The sequence below is a fragment of the Callithrix jacchus genome, chromosome 21 (genome assembly GCF_049354715.1).
Source record: "Callithrix jacchus isolate 240 chromosome 21, calJac240_pri, whole genome shotgun sequence".
NCBI classification, from domain to species: Eukaryota; Metazoa; Chordata; class Mammalia; order Primates; family Cebidae; genus Callithrix; species Callithrix jacchus.
The window spans coordinates 36,992,832-37,005,194 of NC_133522.1; the positions used below are offsets into that span (position 1 = coordinate 36,992,832).

The 12,363-nt window shown below is 38.9% G+C and overlaps 1 non-coding gene across 1 annotated transcript; it reads right to left on the reverse strand.

Moving 5' to 3' along the window:
- Positions 1-12,199: 12,199 nt before the first annotated feature.
- LOC118150023 (U1 spliceosomal RNA) lies at positions 12,200-12,363 on the reverse strand. Its single transcript, XR_004737791.1, has one exon. It is a non-coding gene; the product is annotated as a U1 spliceosomal RNA (small nuclear RNA).

Sequence of the window (12,363 nt, forward strand, 5' to 3'; positions counted from 1 at the left end):
TAAAATAAAAAATGAGAGCAGTTGGTTTGTATTTTCACCTGGAGCTAAATGGACCACAACAGAATAGAGATGATAGTAAAATAAAATACACTATATCTTGAAATACTGGCTTCAGTATTTTCAAAACAAAAACAATTGCTTATTGCATTAAAAAGTCTAAAACATTAATGGTAGGCTCGCGCACCTATAAGAGTTATGCAAGAATATAAATATGTGAATCACTGTAGTTAAAAGACAATCAAGACTGGGGATTGTGGCAAACAGAATACATATCCTTTCTAAAGACCTCCAAAATAAAACTTTTAAACAAATTTGCAAGTCAAAAAGCATGTGTATTAGCTACATTGGGCTCTCTTCCAGTTGGTAACCCCTGGCCAACAACTTAACTTCTCTTGATTTAAATCCCTTTGTTGTTTTCTCATATATATATATGCACGTGTGTGTGTGTGTGTGTGTGTGTGTGTGTGTAACAAAACAAATGAAAATACTGCATTCAAGAAGAGAAAGCAATGCATTTTAATTAAATGATTTATTGTAGAAAATAATAAATATATACATGCATGTATAGATTTATATATACACAAATAATATATACAACCATGCCTACTTCTCAAAAGGTATGAGTTATTCAATTAATTTCAAAAAATGTATACATGTATAATAAGGCTCCTAAAATACAGTTTGAAAGCAAGAGCCACATGCTGTAGAAGGTTATGGCACATCTCGAAACCAGTTGAATGGATAACACTGAAGCATAGCGCTGAGCTTCCAGGCAGGCTCCTTGTAACTGGACTTAAGTTTTGGAATCACAGAGGCAAAGTCTGAAAAGATGTGCCTCTTTTCCAATCAGATTTGGAATCCAATCAGAAAGCATTTTATGATTTATCCGTTGTGGTCTGGCCAAAAAAGCGGAATATGAAAAGAATTCAGAAGAGGTTTGACTTTAAATAAATTAACTGTATTCAATTCAGTGGTAAAACAAAAGATGAGAGATTGCAGACCTAATCATACCAATAAGAAATTAGCAGTAGTAATAAACACTGAATACCATGTTGGTTCCAAAACCCTTTCTATGTGAAGTGAACAGACTTAAAGTCCCCAGTGTCACAGAGACTGTCAAAGGGTTTGGTGACCCCAGACCTAAAGGAATACAGGTAGTTAGCTGACCTCTTACACTCTGAGCCATTGACCATGAAATTTGTAGCTAAGATTTTGACAGGAACAGAATAGAAACCTTCTACATCAAAATCTCCAGTAGGCCTTAAAATGTAAGCCAGCTAAGTTTGTTGTTTCAAAAACAACAATTGATTTTAGATACCTTTCCTTGGGAGCGTCAACCTCCACATCTTAAAAAAAAAAAAAAAAAAGGCAACCTTAAGTCTGACTAACACTCTGGCCCACATGAAAAGACAAGACAAGGTTCCATTTGTCTTTCTTGGGCCTCCAGCAGAAGTCACGGTCATTTCCATTTCTTACCGTGACAGTTAGGGGCAGGATCAGATATTGTGAGACTCCACCCTGTGCCTAATCAGACCATGGCAGGAGCCCAAAATGGACATACACTCACTGAAATATTTGAAATGTCATTGAGAGCCTGGATGAGTGACCGTGGTTGCAATTAAAAACACTCCTCCAAAATTTTAGTCCAAGACCCCTCATCACATATTTCAGACTCTATTCATCAAAACTGAACACAACTCGAAAACAAAATCTACTAAATGAAGCCACTAAAATAGATGAAAATATGTGATCATCTTGTTGACTTTGGTGACATCATTATGCTTATTTAACAAGTAGAGCAAAAATAAAGAAGGGAGCACGTTCAGAATATCCTTCCAGAAAAGTGAACTCAACAGTCAAGGTCAACAGAGCTCAGTCTCAAGTAAATACGATCTGGAATTTCACTACAGGTGGTACTGCTGTATTGGAAAGACCAAGACAACAATTTGTCATTAGCTAAGAAATGACTGTCGAAACCTAGGAAAGCAAAATAATTGTATAAATCTGCATAAATCCGTAATCCCTGAATTCTAAAGTGTGGGGATTGGTTGATGCTGCGGGCTCAAGTTCAGCTAAATCTTCAGCCTTCAGTAACTGCCACATTTCCAACCAGAGCCAAATCCCCTTGACTTAGCACTGCTATCCTTTCTGTTTCCTCTGGTGCCGCAATCCACTCAGCCAAGGTCCCAGCCACTGCAGCTAAAGCTGCCAAACCCAAAACTATAGCCCAAGGAAGAACAGTTGAAAGCCTGCAAAGTCAAAACGGCCAGGCCTATATGCATCCCTGGAGAGAAAACCCAAGATGAGAGCCAAAGAGAGAATGGCACCATTGAAGCAGGAATGTTCCCAGAGGAGGAGGTTTGGCTCGTTGAGTCAGGGTTTGTAAATGAGGTTTATCGAGCAAAGAAGTTGCCAGAGCTTGATGTCTCTTCTCACGGGCACTGGAGGATAAGGCTTCACCCAGAGCCGTTCTTTCTCAATACCCCCATCCGTTTATTTGGAAGATTGTTCTGTTTAAAGACAGGCAAATACGTGTATATATGTATGCATATACAAAGTGAGTTTATATGAATACACAGCATGCTAGTGTTCCAATCACTGACGGTAAATAAGAAATGTCCCCTTTAAACGGCAATGTAGGCCGGGCACAGCGGCTCATGTCTGTAATCCCAGAACTTTGGGAGGCCGAGGCAGGTGGATCACCTAAGGTCAGGAGTTCAAGACCAGCCTTGTCAACATGGTGACACCCTGTCTCTACTAAAAATATAAAAATTAGGTGTGGTGGCATGTGCCTGCAATCCTAGCTATTTGGGAGACTGAGGGAGGAGTTCAACCACTTAAACCCAGGAGGCGGAGGTTGCAGTGAGCCGAGATCATGCCACTCACTGCCCTCCAGTGTGGGTGACAGAGTGAGACTCTGTCTCAAAAAAATAAGAAAATAAAACAAAATAAATAAAAGACAATGTATAGTGACTGGATGGGGCATGAAGGCCTTCTAGGAAATGGTCATGCTCTGATTTCCTAGTCTGATTTCCTGATTTATGCAGATTTATACAATTGTTCTGTGGCACGTACACTTTGGAAAAATTGATTGTGTTGCCATACTCATGTACTTTCTTTTTATATTTCAATGAAATTTGCATTTAAAAAGTCAATGGGCAGGTACAAAATCGCAATCCATTCCTCACTGGAGTAATTGTGGTGAATCAAGTGCATTCTTACTCGTTAACTCCTATTAGCATTTATTTAATATGTTTGGCATATATCTCCCTGTACTTAGGGCTTCTCCTATAACTAATGGTTTCAAATTAACATCTGACTGCAACATTTGGCAAAATGACTCCCAATTGCATTTGTTTTTTATCTATAAAGGTCAGATACCACCGCACATTGCACAAAGAATAAACAATGTATCAAGGTGACTGAGAGTTTGGGCTCTGAAACCAGGCTGCCTGGGTTGAATCCAACTCTCTCACTACTTTGTTGGTGTATTTGAGAAAATTTCACCTCTGTATTTTTTTAATTTGCATAGTAGTAATAATAACAGTGCTAATTCCTAAGTTAGGGTCATTGTGAGGATTATTTTTATTAATTCATAAAAGCTCTTAGAACAGTGTCAGCTCATGGTACGTTTTAACTGTGACTTCAAAAGGTGGAAGTTTATTTTCTCTCATGCAGAGGTAGGCAAGGTTGGTAGACAGCTCTACCGTCCTCAGTACATAGATTCCACATGGGAGTCTGAGTCAGCTGCTCCTAACTTTTGCCACATCATAGCAGACAAGACAGTTGCCAAGAGGAACACAAAACCAGCTTTTTTAAGAATTAAAGTGGGTGGGAGGAGGGTGAGGATTGAAAACCAACCCATCATGTACTATGCTGAGGACTTTGCTCATGGGACTTCTCAGTTTTCATAGCTACAAGAGCCAATCCCTCATAATAAATCTCTTTTTGTATATTTATACTGTATCTGTGTTTATATCATAAGGGTCTGATTCTCTGAAGAACACTCACTGTATAGAAATTAGTGCTGAGAAATCGGTGTTGCTATATAACAAATACCTAAAACTGTGGAAGCAGCTTTGGAACTGAGTAGGGGTAAGGTCTGGAAGAGTTCCGAGGTCCATTCTAGACAGTCTACACTGCTGTTGTGAGTGGACAAAACACAAACAACAACAATCAACACAGAAGACCTTTTTTTGAGACGGAGTTTTGCTCCTGTTGCCCAGGCTGGAGTGCAATGGTGCGATCTTGGCTCACTGCAACTTTTGCCTGCCTCCTGAGTTCAAGTGATTCTCCTGCCTCAGCCTCCAAAGCACCTGAGATTACAAGCATGTGCCACCATGCCAGACTAATTTTGTATTATTAGTAGAGAGGGGTTTTTTCCATGTTGGTCAGGCTGGTCTTGAGCTCCCAACTTCAGGTGATCCACCCACCTTAGCCTCCCAAAATTTTGGGATTACAGGCGTGAGCCACGGCCGCCAGCTAACAAAGAGGACTTCTATCACCAAATGTGTGGGGATCTCTCTAACCAACAAGAAAGAAATCAGTTTTTCAGTGGACACCAGCTGCGTATCCTCCAGTTCAGTTCTGATACTGTCTACCTGGAGATAGTGTCAGATCCCATAGGTTAAGGGCTCAGTCCCACAAGGCCATCTCCTACTTCCAACACCAGCTGCAAGCTCTGAGTTATTTTCCCTGTGGTACTGACCAACCAGCTATACAATGAAGTTCCCACGATTCCCTCCTTGGATTTAGTTAATATGCTAGGGCAGCTCACAGAACTCACAGAAACACTTACGTTTACTGAATTATTACAAAAGATACAGATGAAGAGATCCATAGGGCAAGTTATAGGGGAAGGGGTGCATAGTTTTCATGCCCTCCTCAGGCACTCTACCCTCCAGGAACCTTCACATGTTCAGCTATTCAGAAGTTCTCTATACCACAACCTCTTGGGCCTTTCATGGAAACTTCGTTGGATAGGCATGATTGAAGCATAGACAACCATGTAGAAATGTGACTGGACTAGTACTAACGGAGTGAGTGGGAGATCCAGCAGGCCTGTCTGCTCATATTTTCATTGGCTTTTCCTCTTCGTGCAGCATTCCTTCCTGCAGGGTATGAGGCCACTTACTGAAATTCAGGTCTTATGACCTACAATCAGACAAGGCAGGTCAGAGAATGTTGCTATGGCCAATTCCAAGATAGAAAAACGGGTAAAGATTAGGGTTTATTTTTAGTTTCTATGGCCTGCCTTGGGGAAAAATAATAAGGGCTATTGGAGTTACCAGCCAGGAACCATGAACAAAAACTACGTCTATATAAAATCACAGCTGTGAATGGACCTATAGAGCAATTATGGTGACTCAGGAATGAAAGAGGACAGACGCAGAGAAAACTTCAATCTTCTTAGATGTTATATAAATAAGCTTGAAGGGAATGTTGACAGAAATATGGATGGTAAAGGCTATTTGAAGAGATCTCAGATGAAAATGAGCACACGTTATTGGACAATGTAGAAATGATGATCCTTGTATAAAACGCCAAATCATTTGACTGAATTTGTTCATGTTCTAGTGTTTTGTGAAAGGAAGAACATGTGAGCAATGAATTGGATATTTATTTGATGCTATTTCTAAACAAAGTGTTAAAAGCACAGCTTGAAGTCTCCTGGCTGGCTATAGTAAAATACGGGAAGAGAGAAGTTTCCTAAAGATGGAATTGTTAAGCAAAAAAGGAAGCAGGTCTCAAAGATTTGAAAAACTCTCAAACTATCCATATTGCAAAAAAAAAAAAAATGAGAAAGTGTATTCAAGAGAGAACCCTTAGTGTTGTCTAAGGGTGTCGCCAAGAGTTCCTTGGATAAAGAGATTAATACGGATATAAACCATGAACTTAATAAGCCATTACAGCTGGAAGCCAGCTTAAACTGAAGAGGAAGAAGATAGAAAGAAATGAAAGAAGTCTGTCAGACTTCTTGGATTTTACAGACCTGAAAGATAGTCATTCAGCTGAGAATGTGCACTATTCTTAAAAAAAGGGGGAGCATAACCACAAAGATGATTCAGGATCATCAGGGCTGCCTTCTCATTTTCAAAATGGGGAACCATTGACTTGTTTTCAACAGGCCAGATGGCCTCTGCCTGCAGCCATGGGGACAGGGCCATTTAAAGCCATTTTTGTGAGGGGCCAGCCAGACCTGTGTGCATGGGACCTCCCAGCAGAGCCCTAGGGCTGCAAACTCTACCAGGTAGAGCTGGAGGTAAGGGGTCAGGACTTCCACACAGTGGGTCCAGAAGGTGGTACCACTGACTCAGTAGGTTTAGAAGGCAGCACTCTTCCCCAGTGGGCCTGAAGCACGGAGCATCAAGCCAAAGAGGATTATTCTCAAGCCTTGAGATTTTGTGCCAGTTTCCTCGTAGTTCGGACTTACATAGGACATTTTTACCCCTTTTTCCTTTTTCTATTTCTCCTTTCTGGATCAAAAATGTCTGTCCTATGCCTATCTCACCACTGTATTTTGGAAGCACACACCTTATTTGGTCCTGAGTTTTGCCCATATCTGACTTAGATGATGTTTAGATGAGTTGTTGGCTTTTAGACTTTTGAGTTGATACTGGACCAAGTTAAGACCTTTGGGACTGTTAGGACAGAATTAATTTATTTTTCATATGCAAGAAAGACATGAAGTTGGGGTGGGGAGGGGTAGATTACTACACTAAATCTTTGTGTCTCTCCAAAATTCATATGCTGAAATCCTAAGCTCCAATGTGATGGTATTAGGAGGTGGGGTCTTTGAGAGGTAATTAGGTCATGAAGGTGGAGCTCCCATGAATGAGATTAGTGCCCTTATAAAAAAAGACTGCAGAAAGTTTCCTTGCCACTTTCCACCATGTGAGGATACCGTGAGATGTACCATCTATGACCAGGAAGCAGACCCTCACCAGACACCAACTCTGCTGGTGCCTTGATCTTGGACCTCTCATCCTATAAAAGTATGAGTAATAAATTTTTGTTGTTTATGAGACACCTAGTCTGTGGTATTGTTATAGCAGCCCAAAAGGACTAAAACAGTCTCTCAGAAAGGTTTAAAACCATTCCATCCATGAAACAAGAGGAGGATGTTATTAAAAGAGGAAGCCATAAAATAAAATTTTAAAACTCTTAAAAATAAATGATTTTTAAAATTCAAAACTTAAGTAAAAGATTGGAATGATAAAATCAGATGATTTTTCCATATATTACAATAAAAATATAAAGGAATAGAAAACGTAAAAGAAATGAGAAACAAATAGGATCATTCTGAGAGATCCAAAATATAACCAGTTTTTGAAAACAGGTAACGATTGGATGCACCTTACCAAAGAAATAATAGAAGAGAATTTTCTATAATTGAAGGGAAGAAAATCAGGAAAAAAGGAATATTCCAGAATATTCTGGAAGGCTGGAAGACACAGTGTCTTAGTTTATTTTATGTTGCAATCAGAATATTCTAATTAAAATGATCCATTGTGTATCCAGAATGGTGACTAAAGATAGATTTATATCTACTGTTTCAGTTGTCTACTGCTGTATAACAAATCACCCATAGTCAGTGGCATAAAACTATGACTACCTTATTATAATCATGGATTTTGTGGATCAGGAATTCATACAAAAGACAGTGAAGATGGTTTTAGTCTTTTCCATGATGTCTGGATTCTAAACTGGGAAGACTTGAATGTCTGGGAGTGATCCAAACAGCTAGAGAGTAGAATCCTCTTGCGGCTTCTCCACTCATGTTTCTGGCACTTGGTCTGGGCTTATCTTAAAGACTAAGTTTAGCTCAAGGCTGTCAATCTGATCACCTACGCACGGCTTCTACACAGGGCCTTGGCTTTTTACAACAAGGCAGCTAGACTCTGAGAACAATATGTAGCTTCCAGAGAGCAAGAGTTTCACAAGAACCAGGTGGAAGGGGCAAGATCTTTCATGACTTAACCTCGGAAGTCACCTAGTGTCACTTCCTATAAACTTTATTTGTTGAGGCAGCCTATGACTTTATTTGTGACAAGCAATCACAAGCAGATTCTATAGGAGAGAATAGAAACTGCACCTCTCAATAAGAGAAGTATTGAAGAACTTGGGGGTCATGTTTCAAAACTGCAACTCCTACATACATCACTATGAAATTTCATAACACCAAGGATAAAAAGAAGATGCAATACTTCCAGGAAAAAAGGGAGAAAAATGAGCACAAAGGAAAGTCTGCTATTGAGATCAATATTGCAAAAAACAACAACAACTAAACTCAGAGAAGCAAAACTGTCTATACAGTGGTAGAAAATTATTTTCAACCTCGTATTCTCTACCTAGTCCATCACTCAAGTTTGAGAATAATAACACATTCTCAGATGCAGCCATCCAAAATTCAGACAACTTACACCCTACACATTCTTAAGGATTTACTATAAGAATTGCTCCAACAAAACAAAGGATTTAATCAAAGCCTGGAAGACACAGTGTCTTAGTTCATTTTATGTTGCTATAACAGAACGCCATAGACTGGGACACTTACAAAGAAAGGAGATGTATTTGGCTCGTGGCTCTGGAGGCTGGGAAGTCAAAGACTGAGGCTCTACATTTGGCGAGTGACTTCCGGCTGCCTCAGATGTAGCAAAAGGTATCACATGGCAAAAGAGGGCATGAGAGGCTGAAAGTTCATGAGATAAACAGAGAAAACAGGAGCTGAACTATTATCAGGAGCCCACTCCAGTGATAACTAAATGTGGCCCAACACAAATTATAAACTTTCTTAAAACATTATGAGATCTCTTTTATAATTTTTTAACTCATCAACTATCATTAGTGTTCGTGTATTTTATGTATGGCCCAAGCAAACGTTTCTTCTTCCAGTGTGATCCTGGGAAGTCAAAAGATTGGACATCTTTGCCCTAAACCTTTTCTCGTAAAATTACTGCTTTAAAAACAGCGCAGGGAAACAGATTTGAGCTTCACACTCCTATCTCCTTGTTGAGTCAAAATGCAATATAAAGCTTGTTTTTTCTCCAAAAATCCAGTGTCATAGCATTGGCTTCTAGCGCGTTGGACAGCAAGCCCCTTTTGCTCTGTAATAGTGGAGTCTGGAAAGAATGTGGCCTTGCCACTGAACACTGTCATCCCTGTTCCATGACACAATCACTGTAATAAACAGCGGTCTGCATGATGCAGCTTCGCTTTTAAAAAAGAATAAGATGATGTCTTTACTTTATAAAACTGCATCCATGACATATGAAGACCAACAGACGTTTTTCTTTTTCTCTTCCAGAGCACATAGGGTCACACACCTGTGGGAAGATGAAACAGGAGTAGGAGGAGTTTACAGTAGGAGTATGTTGGCCAGAGTGATGGTGCCATTGGTGAGAACAGTCATAGAAACACCAGGAAACATGAAAGACCTGCACATCATTCTCCATGACTTCTCCTTCAGAAGGTTCAGGACACGTTTTATCTTCAGAACAGCTTATTTTACTCTTTGTATCAACAGAGACCACAACTAACTTATTAAAAACTTTCTCTTATGAGGCTTAAAGTGCTTTTCTAACTAAAATGTTCATTTTTATATCTCAAATGCTTGTTCCTGTTTTTAGTATTTGCAGATGCCTCAAGGAAATTGAGATTGCTTTCTGGCCCTTATTCTTTAAATGCTTGTCATCTTTGCTGGTATCTTCTCCTAACCTTCACCTTTCCAGGGAGAAAATCCATAATTTTTTTCTTCTTCTTCTTCAGAAGCTAGCTTTCTCCTTGAATAATTTAGTTTACCTTCTCTTGCATCTTAAATCCAATGATACCTGTAAATAATTGTTCAAAAACAAAAACAAAGCCAAACTAACATAATGTCTTCTTCCAGAAGCACGTGAATAAATACTCCAGTTGGTGATGTGATGTGACTTTAGTGTGGTTGACAGAGGAAAAGATTCACTTGGACCACACCTCCTTAACCTGTTCCTGGCCTCCCTTCTTTAATCACACACTCCTCACTAAGATCAGGATAAAACTTGAAATATCAATATGAGGACCATATTTGTGAATGGCTAAAAACTATTCTTCATCTCTCCACCTCTAGCCAAATTTTCACTACGTTTCAGCAGGAAAATAAATAAATAAATAAAAGTCAAAAGGACTTCTAGGTAGAATTAAACAGAAGAGAAATGTATTGAATCAAAATAAATTAAGGGTGTGTTGTAAAGTTAAAATTTATATTTTATAATGCATACTTGAAAGTGTTGTATTAACAGAAATATATTAGGTTAGTAAATTCAGAAGGCTTTCCATCTTTTAGGAAGACCTAGGAAATCCTGGTTTCATTCTTATGAATGAAGAAAATATTAACTTTTGATGAAGTGGAGCAAAGGCAACATCCCATATTAAGCTTACTATAGTAAGAAAATTTGGTGGTTACTTAAGCACATTGCCTTCCTACCTCTACGTTGGGAAAGAGACTAAAAAAAAAAAGTTGGGATAAGTTTGTGACGTAAGATCATGAACATGGATTGTAAATTTAAAAGACTGAAATGAATCAGCAAGATCTAGAATTTCGGAGTAGCCTGTATAAATAAATAAAATAATCATGAGCACACACTGCCCCTCCATTCAACCTGGTATCATTTTTTTGCATGGAAAAAAAACGCAGAGTGGACATAAAAGAACTCATTCTCTCAGAGCTTTATAAATTGACTTGGGTTGTGAATGGCATGCTTGCTTGTTACCATAATTGTGCTCTGTGTCCCTTAATGCCACCAGAGAGGACCAAGTCCACTGAGGGATCAGCACAGATGGAAGAAGTTCTAACTGACATTGCAACGTGTTTGAGCTCACAATGTGTATCGCGTTAATAGCCAGTGTGCTGAGCTAATACAATCTTGTACTATCCCAATAGCAATTCAATGTCAAGTTTTGGCTTTCATCTGTACTGAGCCCAGAGATAATCTTATGAGTATTACTGTACTATATTTTTTCTAATGATTAGGTTGCTAAGTCATAATGATTTTAAATGAATTCTACTTTTCCGTTCAATATAGTCACATTTTTAAAAAAGAAAATTTCTTCTCAGTTTCTAGAGTTGTAAAAAAGTAGTTAAATAATTCAACTCTTTTGACAGAAAGTTAAACAGTCCTGCTTCTTTATGTGCTATGTAATTACGGTTGAAATAACAATTACATTAAAAGAACCAAATGCTAAACTTTCCATAAGTGGTCCTTGAAATTTGCTTGTTTAATTGGTTTGTTGTAAGTACAGTGCTCTCAGCTGTTCCAAGGTTGTACATGATTTTTAACCTTAGATGTAATGTTTTCCAAACAAATCAGACTAGAATGATCAAGGGAGATGGAGTGTGTAATAGCAGGCCCAACAATATATATCCAAATCCTAACCCCCAGCTCTCATGAATATGGCCTTATTTGGAAATAATAGAGTCTTTTCAGATGTGGCTTAGGATCTTGAGATCATTCTGGTTTTAGAATGAGCCCTAAGTGCAATGATGTGTATCTTTACAAAAGACAGAAAGAGAAGAGACAAAGAGACACAAGACAAGGCTATGTGAAGACAGAGGCAGAGATTGGAGTGATACTGTCACAAGCCAGAGACCACCTAAAGCCCCCAAAAGATGAAAGAGGCATGGAAGAGTTCTTCCCTACATCCTTCTAAGGGAGTGCGACTCTGTCTACACTTTGATTTCAGAATTCTGACCCCGCCATGGCAAGAGAATAAATTTTGTTGTTTTAAGCCATGCAGTCAGTAGTGATTTGCTACAGCAGACCTAGGAAACTAATACAGAAGGCGTCATGGAAATACAACATCTCAATGCCACTTTGGAGAATGGGAGGAAACTCAGCAGGAAAGGGACATAGAAAGGATGCGTATGTATGAAAACCCAAGGCATTCATAGATAAATTTCTATTTTGAATGAATTATCCTGTTCCTACACACAAATGGTCACATATAGACTGGAAAAGTAATTGTGGCCTGGTAGAACATTGATGGTCAGCCTCGAAATACACATGCAATACTTTATTGAGTAATAGTAGTACCTTACAGGTCTGTTTTGTTTCAAAGTTTACAAAAAGTCTTCACATATTATCTCATTTAAATCCCACAGCAAACTTATGAATTAGACAGCAAAGGTATTACTATGTAATTTCTTTTTTTTTTTTTTTTTTTTTAGGGGAAAGCACGAAACGCAGTCCCCCACTACCACAAATTAAGCAGTTGAGTTTCCCACATTTGGGAAAATCGCAGGGGTCGGCACATCCAGACTGCAATAGCTAAGCCTCACGCTCGGAAAATCACCTTCGTGATCATGGTATCCCCCTGCCAGGTAAGTAC